This window comes from Petromyzon marinus, chromosome 33, assembly GCF_048934315.1.
Source record: "Petromyzon marinus isolate PM22_M1 ecotype Great Lakes invasive population chromosome 33, UKy_Petmar_22M1.pri1.0, whole genome shotgun sequence".
Taxonomy (NCBI): domain Eukaryota; kingdom Metazoa; phylum Chordata; class Hyperoartia; order Petromyzontiformes; family Petromyzontidae; genus Petromyzon; species Petromyzon marinus.
Genome location: NC_133699.1, coordinates 1,657,701 through 1,669,703, shown reverse-complemented (window position 1 = coordinate 1,669,703; position 12,003 = coordinate 1,657,701).

The window sequence follows — 12,003 nt, the reverse complement described above, 5'->3', positions numbered from 1 at the left end:
AACAAAAATCTAATGAAGAGGAGGACGTTCCAGACTTAAATATCAAGAAGGAAACTGCCCTTCACAAAACCAAAAAAGGGTAAAGTCCCTGGACCAAACGGTAACTCTGTGAACGTTGTAAAATAAGCGGGGCCAGTGGCGTGAACAAACTTTAGTTGATCTATTTACTAAACGGTTTGCACAGAAATTAAATACCTTAATCGTGAAATTATACCTCATTCAAACGGTCGATAGAAAGCATTGACTTAAAAAAAATATACAGAACCGTTCGCCTTATTATTGCCGATATAGAAATTAGTCATGAAAATCATTGAGAACAGAAAATGGCCAACTAAGCACATAAGCCAGCCGGGTTTAGTAAAAGTGTCCCTGCGATTCATAGCATCCATCCTGGCAATCACGTGCCGCAAAAGAGCAATGAATATCAAATACCATTGTGCTTAGAGTTTGTTGAACATGAAAGCAAAGCCGAATAAATTGACGCTGATAGCCACTGGCATGTATTCCTCCTCCAACAAACTACGGCTTTGGTCTTTCTTAACCGGTGCACTCTCAAGTACATCGATGTTTTACACAAAATGCGTAACTCTTCAACATTATTATTGCATCATTTTATCTTTATGACAATTTTTAGCCCGTGTCTGGTGGCTTTTGAGCTTTATTCAGCTCCGACGAAAAGGCATTTCGACAGTCGTCTGGGCTCTCACAACACCAGTGATCTAAAAATGGAATCACAACCGTTTTACCCAAATGGAATAGAAACACGGGGCTTGCGTGACACGTGAATATATATTACGCGTTAGAGTGGGTGAGTGAGTCACACGAGACACGCTTTCGCCAAAGTCATTCACAGCCAAGTTAGAATGTTTTCCAAAAAATGGATTGGAGGAATAAAGGCCTGAATAATTTTTTGAATAATCTTAACCATCTCAGGTTTAGATGACAACATAATCATTGGCAACAATTACATGAAAATGAACTGTAAGAAAGTATTGAAGTCGGTAATGAAGAAGACAATGAAGTACGCTTTAATATGAATAAGTTTGATTCCAGGACAAGGCTAACATTAGTGGGGAGTGGTATCTGAACCGATGGTGACCTCACCACCCGCCACCGACGACGCGCAGTGATGAAGACAGAGCCCGATCATTCCTTCATCCAGCAAAGTCAAAATCAGAATATTTCTCCATACTGGAGGAATCCGATGAGCTATTACGTTCTTTTTCACAGATCTCCAGGAAGATTCGCAAAGGGCTGTAAATTATCATCATTGTTCCAATCTGACTGCAACGCGTACACGTGTTGCTGCTCCTGGACTACAGCGCCACCATGTGAAAGGACTGCTGATCTCAGATTAAACGAACTTATACTGGTAGGAAACGTAGTGGACTGGAAGCCCAACCGGGATTAATTCACAGGAGGCAGGGGATTAATTGTGTATGTCTGTGGATGTCTGTCCACGTGGGAGGGGTGGGGCTGGGTGGAGAGGGGAGGGTAGGGAGGGGCTGGGTGGGGAGGGGCTGGGTGGGGAGGGGAGGGTGGGGAGGGGCTGGGTGGGGAGGGTGGGGCTGGGTGGGAGGGGTGGGGCTGGGTGGGGTGGGGAGGGGCTGGTCACCCAGTGGTGCCCTTATATGGACTGGAAGCCCAACCGGGATTAATTCACAGGAAGCAGGGGATTGTTTGTCTGTGGATGTCTGTCCATGTGTATCCAGACACCCGGATACACTTGTCCCTCACTATAACGCAGTTCACCTTTCGCGGCCTCGCTGTTTCGTGGATTTTTTTAGTGTAATTTTGCATGCTTTTTTTTCCTGCGTACAGTATGAACGCGCATTGTGTCCGGCGTCCTGATTGGCTAAGGGAGAACCGCACATGTGTTCGGCGTCCTGATTAGCTAAAGGAGTACAGAATGCGTTCGGCTAGCCAGATTTACAATGTTTGGGCTTGAAAACAGGTTGTGATCTTTGTTTTAATTTACTAATATTGTACTTATTTTTTAAATATGCGAAAGTTTGAACTTTGAGAGTGTTTAAATAAGAGAGAAATGTGAGAAAATGTTAATGCCTGTCTGAGAAAAGTGTATAAAAGTGTGTGGTTAGGGGTTTTACGGCCTTAAAACATGTATAATAATTGTAAAAAATAAAGCTGATTACTTCGCGGATTTCGTCTATTGCGGATTATTTTTAGAACGTATCCCCCGCGATAAACGAGGGACCACTGTATATAACAAATGCGCTCCTAGTGGGCATTACTGGTAGGAAACGTAGTGGACTGGAAGCCCAACCGGGATTAATTCTCACAGTAGGCAGGGGATTAATTGTGTATGTCTGTGGATGTCTGCCCACGTGTATCCGGACATTCGGATATAAAAAATGGGAGGGGTGGGGCTGGGTGGAGAGGGGAGGGTAGGGAGGGGCTGGATGGGGAGGGGCTGGGTGGGGAGGGTGGGGCTGGGTGGGGGGTGGGAAGGGTGGGGCTGGGTGGGGTGGGGCTGGGTGGGGAGGGGCTGGTCACCCCGTGGTGCCCTTATAAAACTCAACGTCTAACCTACTCACGCCGGCTTGTGCCCGCCCTCACAGTCGGGCATATTTGCGGAATACACCACGTGGTGCCGCCGTTGACCCTGGCCACTGACCGAGCAACCAACGTTCCTACCAGCCCCATCCTCAGGAATGTGTTTCATGTGTCCTGACAGCATAATGTAGAGTACGTGGCACAGTCCTTTGCCAATCCACTGCTGGATGAGGGCCTTTTCCACGCCGTGCATCTCACGGGGGGTTGTTTCACCGTGCGTAGTAGCCTCACCGCGCTTGTCCATGCGGGTCGGTGGAGATAGTGTGAACAATTCTATATTTAAAGCTTTCGTGACTGCTAGGATCCATACTCTTTGGTTCTATTGGGTAAAGTCACGTAGGTGAAAATAAAATAACAAAAAATCACGCCGTGATCTAAGCGTGGCTTCTTCCACTCCAGCGCTGTCCTCCAGACAGTCTCGTCCCTTCACCTGATGAAGGCCGCTTGTGTTGTGGCCGAAACGTCATGATTTTTTGTTATTTTATTTTCACCTACGTGACTTTACCCAATAGACCCAAAGAGTATAGTGTGAACAGTTGGAGGCTGCATCACACGGTGAAACTTGTTTAAAAAAAAATATGAATGTTCATCAGGCCCCCAGATTGTGTAGTGGTCCCCAACTATAATTTGTTATATCTCTCTGGTCTCTCTGTTTGTGTCTTATGAAGGGCTATTGCCTGAAACGCCGCCTATTATGTTTCCCTTTCAAGGCCAGTGTTATTGAGAAATGTGCAATTTTTTGTTTTGTTTTATTATTTGTGCTTATGATCCACTGCCAATGCAGCAGCAGCACCACCACCAAATAATGTTTCACGCACGGAGGTGATCCAACCAAGTACTCTCCAAGATCAAACCTGCTTAGCTTCCGAGATCTGACCAGATCCGGTGATTATTCTGGGTAATTTGGTCAAAGCAGGCCACCCCCACGTTGTGCACAACATTAATAAATGTAAATTCTATGGTTCTTTCGGTAAAGTCACGTAGATATAAAAATAATAATAAAATAAAGTGAATAAAAATATCCCGACGTTTCGATCGCAACACAAGCGGTCGTCATCAGGAACAGGGAGATTAGCCTCTGAGCGCAAGCTGTTTATAAAGGTTTAGAGATGGGCGGGGCAGCTAATGTTAATGTAGGAGAGGGCTCTGACACCGGCAGTAGGTCTATACCAATAAAGTACCATCGTCTTCGATAAATCAATTTTGTGTGAGCCAGCCGCATTAAAATAATGATCATTATTCGTTCATGAAGCCATCCATGTATACAGCAGAGCGCGGTGGGGTCGTGGTTAGAGCACTGTGCTCCGAACCCAGCCAACTGCATTCGTTCCCGGCCATGGCCAAAATCAGTGGCAAATATCTGAACGAGTCCTGGACCTCTTCTAGGTATATCCAGCCTTAAATTAGTACTTGGTGCAGGATGTACACATCAGGGCCGGGGAGACAAAGACGGACAGAGGTGGGTTCTAGCCACACCACCTCCGCGTGTGTTGTTCCAGACGGCCTTAATAGGTGATCGCTAACAGCACTTTCCCCAAGAGTCTGGTAAAGTTGATGCAGTGGTTATATCTGTATTGGTCTGAGACCTGGACCCTATACAGTATAGGCACCAAATCAGGAAGCTACACAGATTCCAACAATACAACTTATATTCTATCCTGCATATCCACTCCGCTGAGAGATTGTCCAACGATGAACTCTGTATGGGGGGGGGGGGGGGGGGGCATGCTGGGACATTGGAATACTAAAACTATTTTTTTTATTTTGCTCGTAAAGCGAAATTTCGTGAAACGATAATAGTTTCCCATTAACTGCCATGTTAAAAGCTGAGTTACGTTTCTGACACGAAATTTCCCACTCTCAAACACATTTTTTCAAACATGAAAAATAAAAATTATAATTTTAAAATAGAAATTCATATTCTTTGGGGTTTTCGGTAAAGTCACGTAGGTAGGTTCAAAGAAAATAAAAAAATACAACAAAACTAGGACGTTTTGATCACAACACAAGCGATCTTCAGCAGCTTTCTCCCTCTTTTTTCCTCCTGATGAAGATCGCTTGTGTTGTGATCGAAACGTCGTAGTTTTTTTTAGGATAAACAGGTGTTAAGACGCTAAAACACCAAACTGAAACCTTTTACAAGGAATCATGTCTGCATTAACCACAATACTTGAGATCAGAATGCAAACAAAAAACATACTCTGATAGTATTTGCATTGTCTTTGGAACTGATTGGTCCACCAGAGTTTCGAGCCTAGTCTCAAACGGTGTTAAGAAGCCTTTTGGCGTCCTCTGGTCTAACACTTTTTGAGACGAGGCTTGAAAGAAAGCTGTCTCTGGTGTGGGCCAATCAGTTTCAAAGACAATGCATCATCATATATTATCAGAGTGTTTTGTTTGCATTCTGACAAAAGTATTATAGTTAATGCAGACAACGCTTACTAGTTGGGCTGTGTCGGGTGGGGGCGGGTTTTAAAGATATATTTACGCGATCTAACCCAGAAAAAACCTCTATAATGGATGATAAATGATCTGATGGTGCATTGTCCTTGCACTGTTCGCCTTTTGACGTTGTTTTCTGGTCTGACACTGGTAGTGAGAGACCAGGCCCTAAAGAAGGCTGTTGTCTCTGGTGTAGGCCAATCAGTTTAAAAAAAACAATGCATCATATAAATACCAGTCCATGTTTTCTGCAAGTTCACCACAAGTACTGTGTGTGGTTAATGCAGACTTGATTCCTTGCAAAAGGTTCATATTTGGTGTTTGAACATCTTAACACAACTGTTTTATTGGCAGAAATGGTAAAACCTGTTCTTATTTTTTCATACTTTGATACTGGCAAAAAGGTCCCATGTTAATGTATATTTATGATTTACCATACCTCTGCTGAGTACAATGCTAAGTTATGATTTAGCTGCAGGGTCGTTATGCCTGCCCATTTTATACAGCTGAAGTGAATCCACTGCTGGATGAAGGCGTCCCCCTGCGGTGTGTCGGTCATGAATACTCTTTGATCATACGACATCACGTTGGTCAGGGCACGTGGGTGAATGGGGAGGTGCCCAGATTGGTTCATATAGAATTCGTGAACTTACTGATGTTAGCCGTGGCCGGATATCTAAATTCTGGTCGTGAGATTCCAAGCGGAGTGCGCTAACCACTGTACCACCGCTTCTGCTTTTTCTCCCTTCAAACCAAGAACTTTCATGAAAAACGAAATCCTGATTTCGGTATAGTCTTCACCATACTTCACCACGCTGATCAGCTCGAGTTTAGTCAAGGGGTGAGGAGTAAACGAGGGGCAGGACTGGTTCAATTATTACTTACCACTGATGTTAGCTGTGGCTAGGAATCGAACTCGACTCGGCCGGGGACTGTGCGCAAACCCCTGCACGACCACTTACACGCAGGTGGCGTCTGGAAATACCAAAAGTACATCCACCATGAGCCTAGCCTAGGATTTCATGAATACAAAATTACGTGCCAGCTCTCGACTAAACCCACCCACCCCCACCCTTATCATGATTGTCTTTAAATGTATGTCATCACCTAGATGCGTGCAGAAATGGTATGTACAATGGGCAATCCTAAAGTGGTGTGTTTAAACAAATTGTGCTCAGAGTATCAATTGTTTTATCGAGAGGCAGCAGTGAGTGATGGGGGTGTGCACGCTGGTGAATCGCGCGCGTGTTTGGCATTGCGCTGTGCGTGTTTAGAGATTTGGAATACGCGGAACGCAGGGCAACGTAAAGACGGCCACTTAACATTCTAACCTCGCTCACCAGTGCACTCGGGGCTTCAGCTGAGCTGACCTTTAGGACACACACAGAAGAAAAATCAATCAAGACTCAAAAGAGTGTAAGTTTTTTTTGTAAATAAAATCAAACATTCGTGAGAACGTGCTTAACCAACACCATTGAGTAATAAAGTCAGATATTAACTCAGGCTTCACGTGAAGCCAAATAATATACAATAATATTTATATACAATATATTTTATATGAACGACAAAGGTGCAGCCCGGCTCACGGAACTCGTGGTGGAAGGGTCTCCGCCAGAATAAGATCTAAACAGCCTGTGTAGAGGGTATTTTGGTCGACTCATCCATGCAGCGCCAGGCATTTTGGAAGATAAGTAATTACACCTACGCCTGCACCCATTGAGCAGGGTGGAGAGAGGCGTGGGATTATAACATCTTGCACATGGTTTCAGCCGCCAAGCTGGGAAATGGACTACAAGTCAAGTTTGATAACGATTTACACCACAGCATCTCTTTTAATAAAAAGTAATGTTCCATTAACGTAACAGCAAGACCCACAAAATTACCTTTTTGCACCGATAGCCAAGTGAAGAACGAACGAAAATGTTGGCAAAAATAGACCATGGTGGCAAGAGAATTATGGGTTGAGAGAGGATGTTGTGAATACTACTGTTGGCTGGTCGTGGCTTTCTCTATGAGAGAAGCGAGAGGCATTAGCTGATTCTAATGGGACATGGCTGGCTATTGAAGGGTGAACATCCGACACCAACGTATTTAAGTAATTAAACGAGATAAAACTGATGTAAAAACAGCACAAAATACAGCAATATCGATACAATGAATGAACACTGCAGCATCATAACATTGTCTTAGATAACATGAATCTCAACAATAGGTCCTGGATGCACCAGACACCTACATTAGCACTGAATAGCTATACAACAAGAGAATAAGCTACCTTGTTAAATAAGGTCACTTGTGGTGCCACCGTCGTGGAGCAATTCTGCCAGCGCCGCGACTTCCCCCTGGCCCAACCCTGAGCACACGCATCGCACACACATTGTGTCCTGGCGGGGGATCGCCTGGCGCAAGGGGTTTTAATCCGAAGGGTCCCTAGGAGGAAAGTCCCACAGTTTCCCGGTGCCAGGAGATTGGCCGACCCCCGCAGGACAGGTCACATTGCGGTGCCCCTGAGTTGGCTTAAAATTGTATTGGCGCAAAAAGAAAAGGTTCACTGGGCCAGCCGCAATGAGTTACTCACGACATCGGGTGGAACTTAGGGTGGCATGTTAAGCAAGAAGAGCATGAGGTCAGGAGAATCGCAGCGCCACTGCCCACGCCATCTCGGCCCCCATACCGAACACACCCTCGCAGGGTGTGTGTTCGCCAGCCGGGCGCCCTTCCAGACAAAGAGCAACGAGGGACAAGAGGTGATCGGCACCGCCACCGTGGCACTCCACGAATGACACAGTAACAGGGGCCGGTAACCACAGGTAGGTGCACGATTGGCCGCGTGGTACGACGTCACCCCGGGCTTTTGAAGTTAAGGGAATAAAAAGAGTAGCCTGAGACGATTTTCGGGTTCTTATCTTCAACCTCTGGGCTCGCGGCATCCGTGTGATGCCAGCGAGTGCCGCTATGAGGCAGTGATAGGTAAAGTTTTCTCTCGTTATTCTCCCTCCCGACTCTCACAGCGTCTGTGTGACGCCATGAGTACAGCTTCGAGGTACGTGGTAGGACGTTTGAGCGACTGGGCACTTAGGCAGCAGTAGGCTAGGCTCTTCTCACAAAATATTCCCCCAGGTCGTGTGTATTTGCGCCACGAATAAAAGTAAGCACAGAGCATCGGTGTGGTGTCTGTGATTTGTGTGTGGAGCCACTGCGTGGGAAAACGCGTTGCGAGAAGAGTGAACGCGGAGCCGCAGCGTGTGCACGTGTGTTGAGAGTTAATCGCTCGTAGGGGTGGGTGCAGTCGTATCGCTGTGCGCCACATTAGTGTGAGTGGTGGTGGGCGCAGGAGAGAGAACGCGGAGCCGCAGTGTGCACGTGCGTGCTAAGAGATAATCACCCGCAGGTGCGAGCGCGGTCGCGACCCTGCGTTAGCGTTGGCTGTGGTGTGTCCGGGTGAGTGTGGGTTAACTGCGTGCAGCGGTGAGCCAGCAGTTTAGCCATGTCCCTCAGAGAGGGCGCTAGCGTGCGGAGACTGATCACCGAGTCAGCGGGGGCCCAGCGGGAGCTGATCGATGCGGTGGAGGGAGTGGAAGGGGCGGACGTCGTGCCCCACCTGCCCAGTGAGGGCGGTGGGGTGGACGTCAGCCCCAACACACTTTGTGTAATCACCGTACTGCAGCCTATATGTACAGTGCTGCATATAACATTGAACTGTGGATGAGATACTTCTTCATCCTTGCTCTCAAGAATGCATTAAAGTTACATGGGCACAAGTCTGGCTCGATTTAGCAAACTACAAATAACATTCACAATAATGCAAGTGGCAGGCCTCGTTGTTAACTAGGCCTCTTATTCATCATAACAATTTAACAGCATTATAAAGGCATTTACAGCATTATAACGGCAATTCTAACATAACAGCATTACCAGTATTGTAAGAACGTAAACGAACTTACAGACAATGCTTATTAAAGTCCCGCCATGAACAGATGCACCCGTCTTCACTGAGACGCTAATTGTGCCTCCATTTTATTCTCTATGTCATGGCTGACACACCTGCCTCGCCTCGTGGCTTAGAGGCCATTTACTCGTAACTTCCTGGTCACGTGACCAAACTCAACACCATCGTGTCAGGAAGTTCCTGTGTAAACACACCCCCATATCTGCCGTGGGGCAGAACGCGCGCGCGCCGGGGGAATAGTTCGTACATTTTGCATTAGGGGCCGTCCATAAATGACGTCACGCACCTAGGGGGGTGGGGGGGGGGTCAGACATTTGTGACGATGTGTGACGAGGGGGGGGGGTGAGAAATGTGACGTCACATCAAAATGCGCAACTTTACATAAATATAGACAACACGTTCTACTTAATTAAATAGACTTTTTTAAATAAATATTTTCTCCTATAACATCAGAGTGCAGCGCCACATTAAATACGCACTACAATGACAATAGTTTAAAGCGATTTGAAGCGTGTTTTATATTTTTTTTGGGGGGGGGGGGCAGAGCTTTGTGACGTCATATTTGAGGGGGGGGGTCTCGCTTTTTGTGACGCCGTGTGACGAGGGGGGGGTCAAAAGTCGTCAAAAATTGCGTGACGTCATTTATGGACGTCCCCTTACGGGGCTAGCGCCCTTCTTCCCATTCCAGGCTTGCTCATGCGTACACACAAATACAAAGATCCCCCGTATAGGCTGAACAGACTGTTGGGGCAAGTGCCGTTAGCGAGCACCTATATAGGTCAGCAAGGCACACGAGGGGGTGGGTGGTCAGCACCACGCCCGGCCGCCTTTGTCTCCCCAGTGGTGATGTTCACACACCGCACAAGGTATTCATTTGAGGCAGAGTCGACCTAGGGGAGGCCCACGACCGAATCAAATAATCGTCACTGGTGTTGGCTGTGAGCGGGAATCGAACCCGGGTCGCCGGGTTCGTAGCGCAAACACACACACAGACACACATACATACAACCACTACACACCTGAACGTGTTGCAGGCTATCTGCACTCCCACGCACGAGCCTACACTTCATTTCGCCTCAGAGCAACACTCAATTCTCTTGCCGTATATGAACTCGTGATGCATTCATGCGCAGATGGTTATTGGGCTCTCCATTTATGTGTGCAGCATTTATTTCGTCGATACAATCTTCAGAAGATACCACAATAATAAGTAGCAGCCTGCATGTCCTGGGGATGTGACCGTCCATGCGTCCGTTCGCGGCAGGCAGACTTAAAAAATAGAATAATGTAGTCCTGTATAATAATTTCAACCACAGAGAAGCTGGAAGGCAGCAGCCAGAGCCAACAATTTCCCAAGCTCTGCGGTCCTCAATGTGTGTAGGTGTTATCGGCCCATTGATGAGTGTGCACACGTGGCGGTAAACCGGAGAAACCCGTCGCGTGCGAGGAGGAAAAACTCTGTCCCGTGCAGACGGAACAGGCGGGAGTCCACGTTGCTTGCTGTACCGCCATCTGCTGGCGAGCCAGGGTTATGACACGTGGTCGACGCCCCACGGGACGGGAGTTTCACGACATTTGTGCGGTGATCCACCAACCCTCGCTGCTGCCTCCACAGTGCTGGGTTACAGACCACGTGGGTATTCACGACCGCCCGGCTAAATGTCACGTTCATTAACTTTGGTGATAGCTTATCTCCTTGCCTGACTCATCTTCGCATACGGTAATCATGTTGCTTTCTTCATACAATTCTAACCCTTGCGGTTTCGTCTCTACAAATGGTTTCAATCATTTCCATATTCGTGTTTCTAAACAATAAACCGATAACCATTTCCATAATTATAATTGATTGCCACGTCCGAATTTCGGTAACGATTAATCGTTTTAAATGGAATTCAATGACAAATGCGCTTCTTATAATTTCGTATGGCTGATGATGTCGATGCAGAGCGACAACTTTACAATTTCACATGTAGGTGGCCAAGCCATATCACCGCGTCCGGGAGCAGTGGATTGGCATCACTGTGAAGTCTCCTTCGTATTTGTGGATGGGGACATCGCGTCATTCTGTCTTGTATGGTCTGTTCTGGATTACTGCAGTCGCACACTGCAGAGTTTTAATTTTTTATTTGTGCATTAGGAATCCGCAACTGCCATGGTTTGTGCGGATACGGTTTAGGGTGGTCCATGAGCTTCGTTGAAGATACAACTCAGGGTGGGTCTTTTACATTATTAGACCTTCTTTGCCAGTACCAAAATGTAATAATAGGGGTTTTCCCCTTTTTTCTGGCAACAACACTGAAACCTTTTTACAAGGATTCCTGTCTGCATTAACCACAATACCTGCAGTCAAAATGCAAACAAAAAACATACTATGATAATATATGCATTGTCCTTGAAACTGATTGGTCCACACCAAGGGACGGCTTTCTTTTGAGCCTCGACCCAATTGGTGCTCGACCAGATGACGCCAAAAAGCGTCACACAGCTCAAAGACAATGCACTATCAAAGTAATGAGGGCTCGGTGTGAGCATCTTCATCATTAGACCTCCTTTGCTAGTACCAAAATGTAATAATAGGGGTTTTCCCCTTTTTTCTGGCAACAAAACTGAAACCTTTTGGTTAATGCAGACATGAATCCTTGTAAAAAGGTTTCAGTTTTGTTGCCAGAAAAAAAAGGGGGAAAACCCCTATTATAACAAGGTGTTTGTTTGTGAGTTCTTTTGAACTCGTGCTCAGGTGAAGGGTAAAGGCGCAGCCCTGAAATCTCTCGCTAACGCCCCTGCAGGCATAAGGGCCTCAACGAGAGGGGGCTCTCAAGGGGTTTTGTTTTCTATTTCCACGCTGACCAGACGTCTTGCAGCTGAACATACCCACACCTTTACCCCACTACACGCGACCATCCACTCACTGTGGATGGACGGAAGGGGAGGGGGGATTAAAAAACCGGTTTGAACTGCCGCGCGGAGAGATCAAATCAAGAAGGCGACCTCTGAATTTCAAGCCCGATGTGCTAAACAATGACTAGGCCACTGTGACA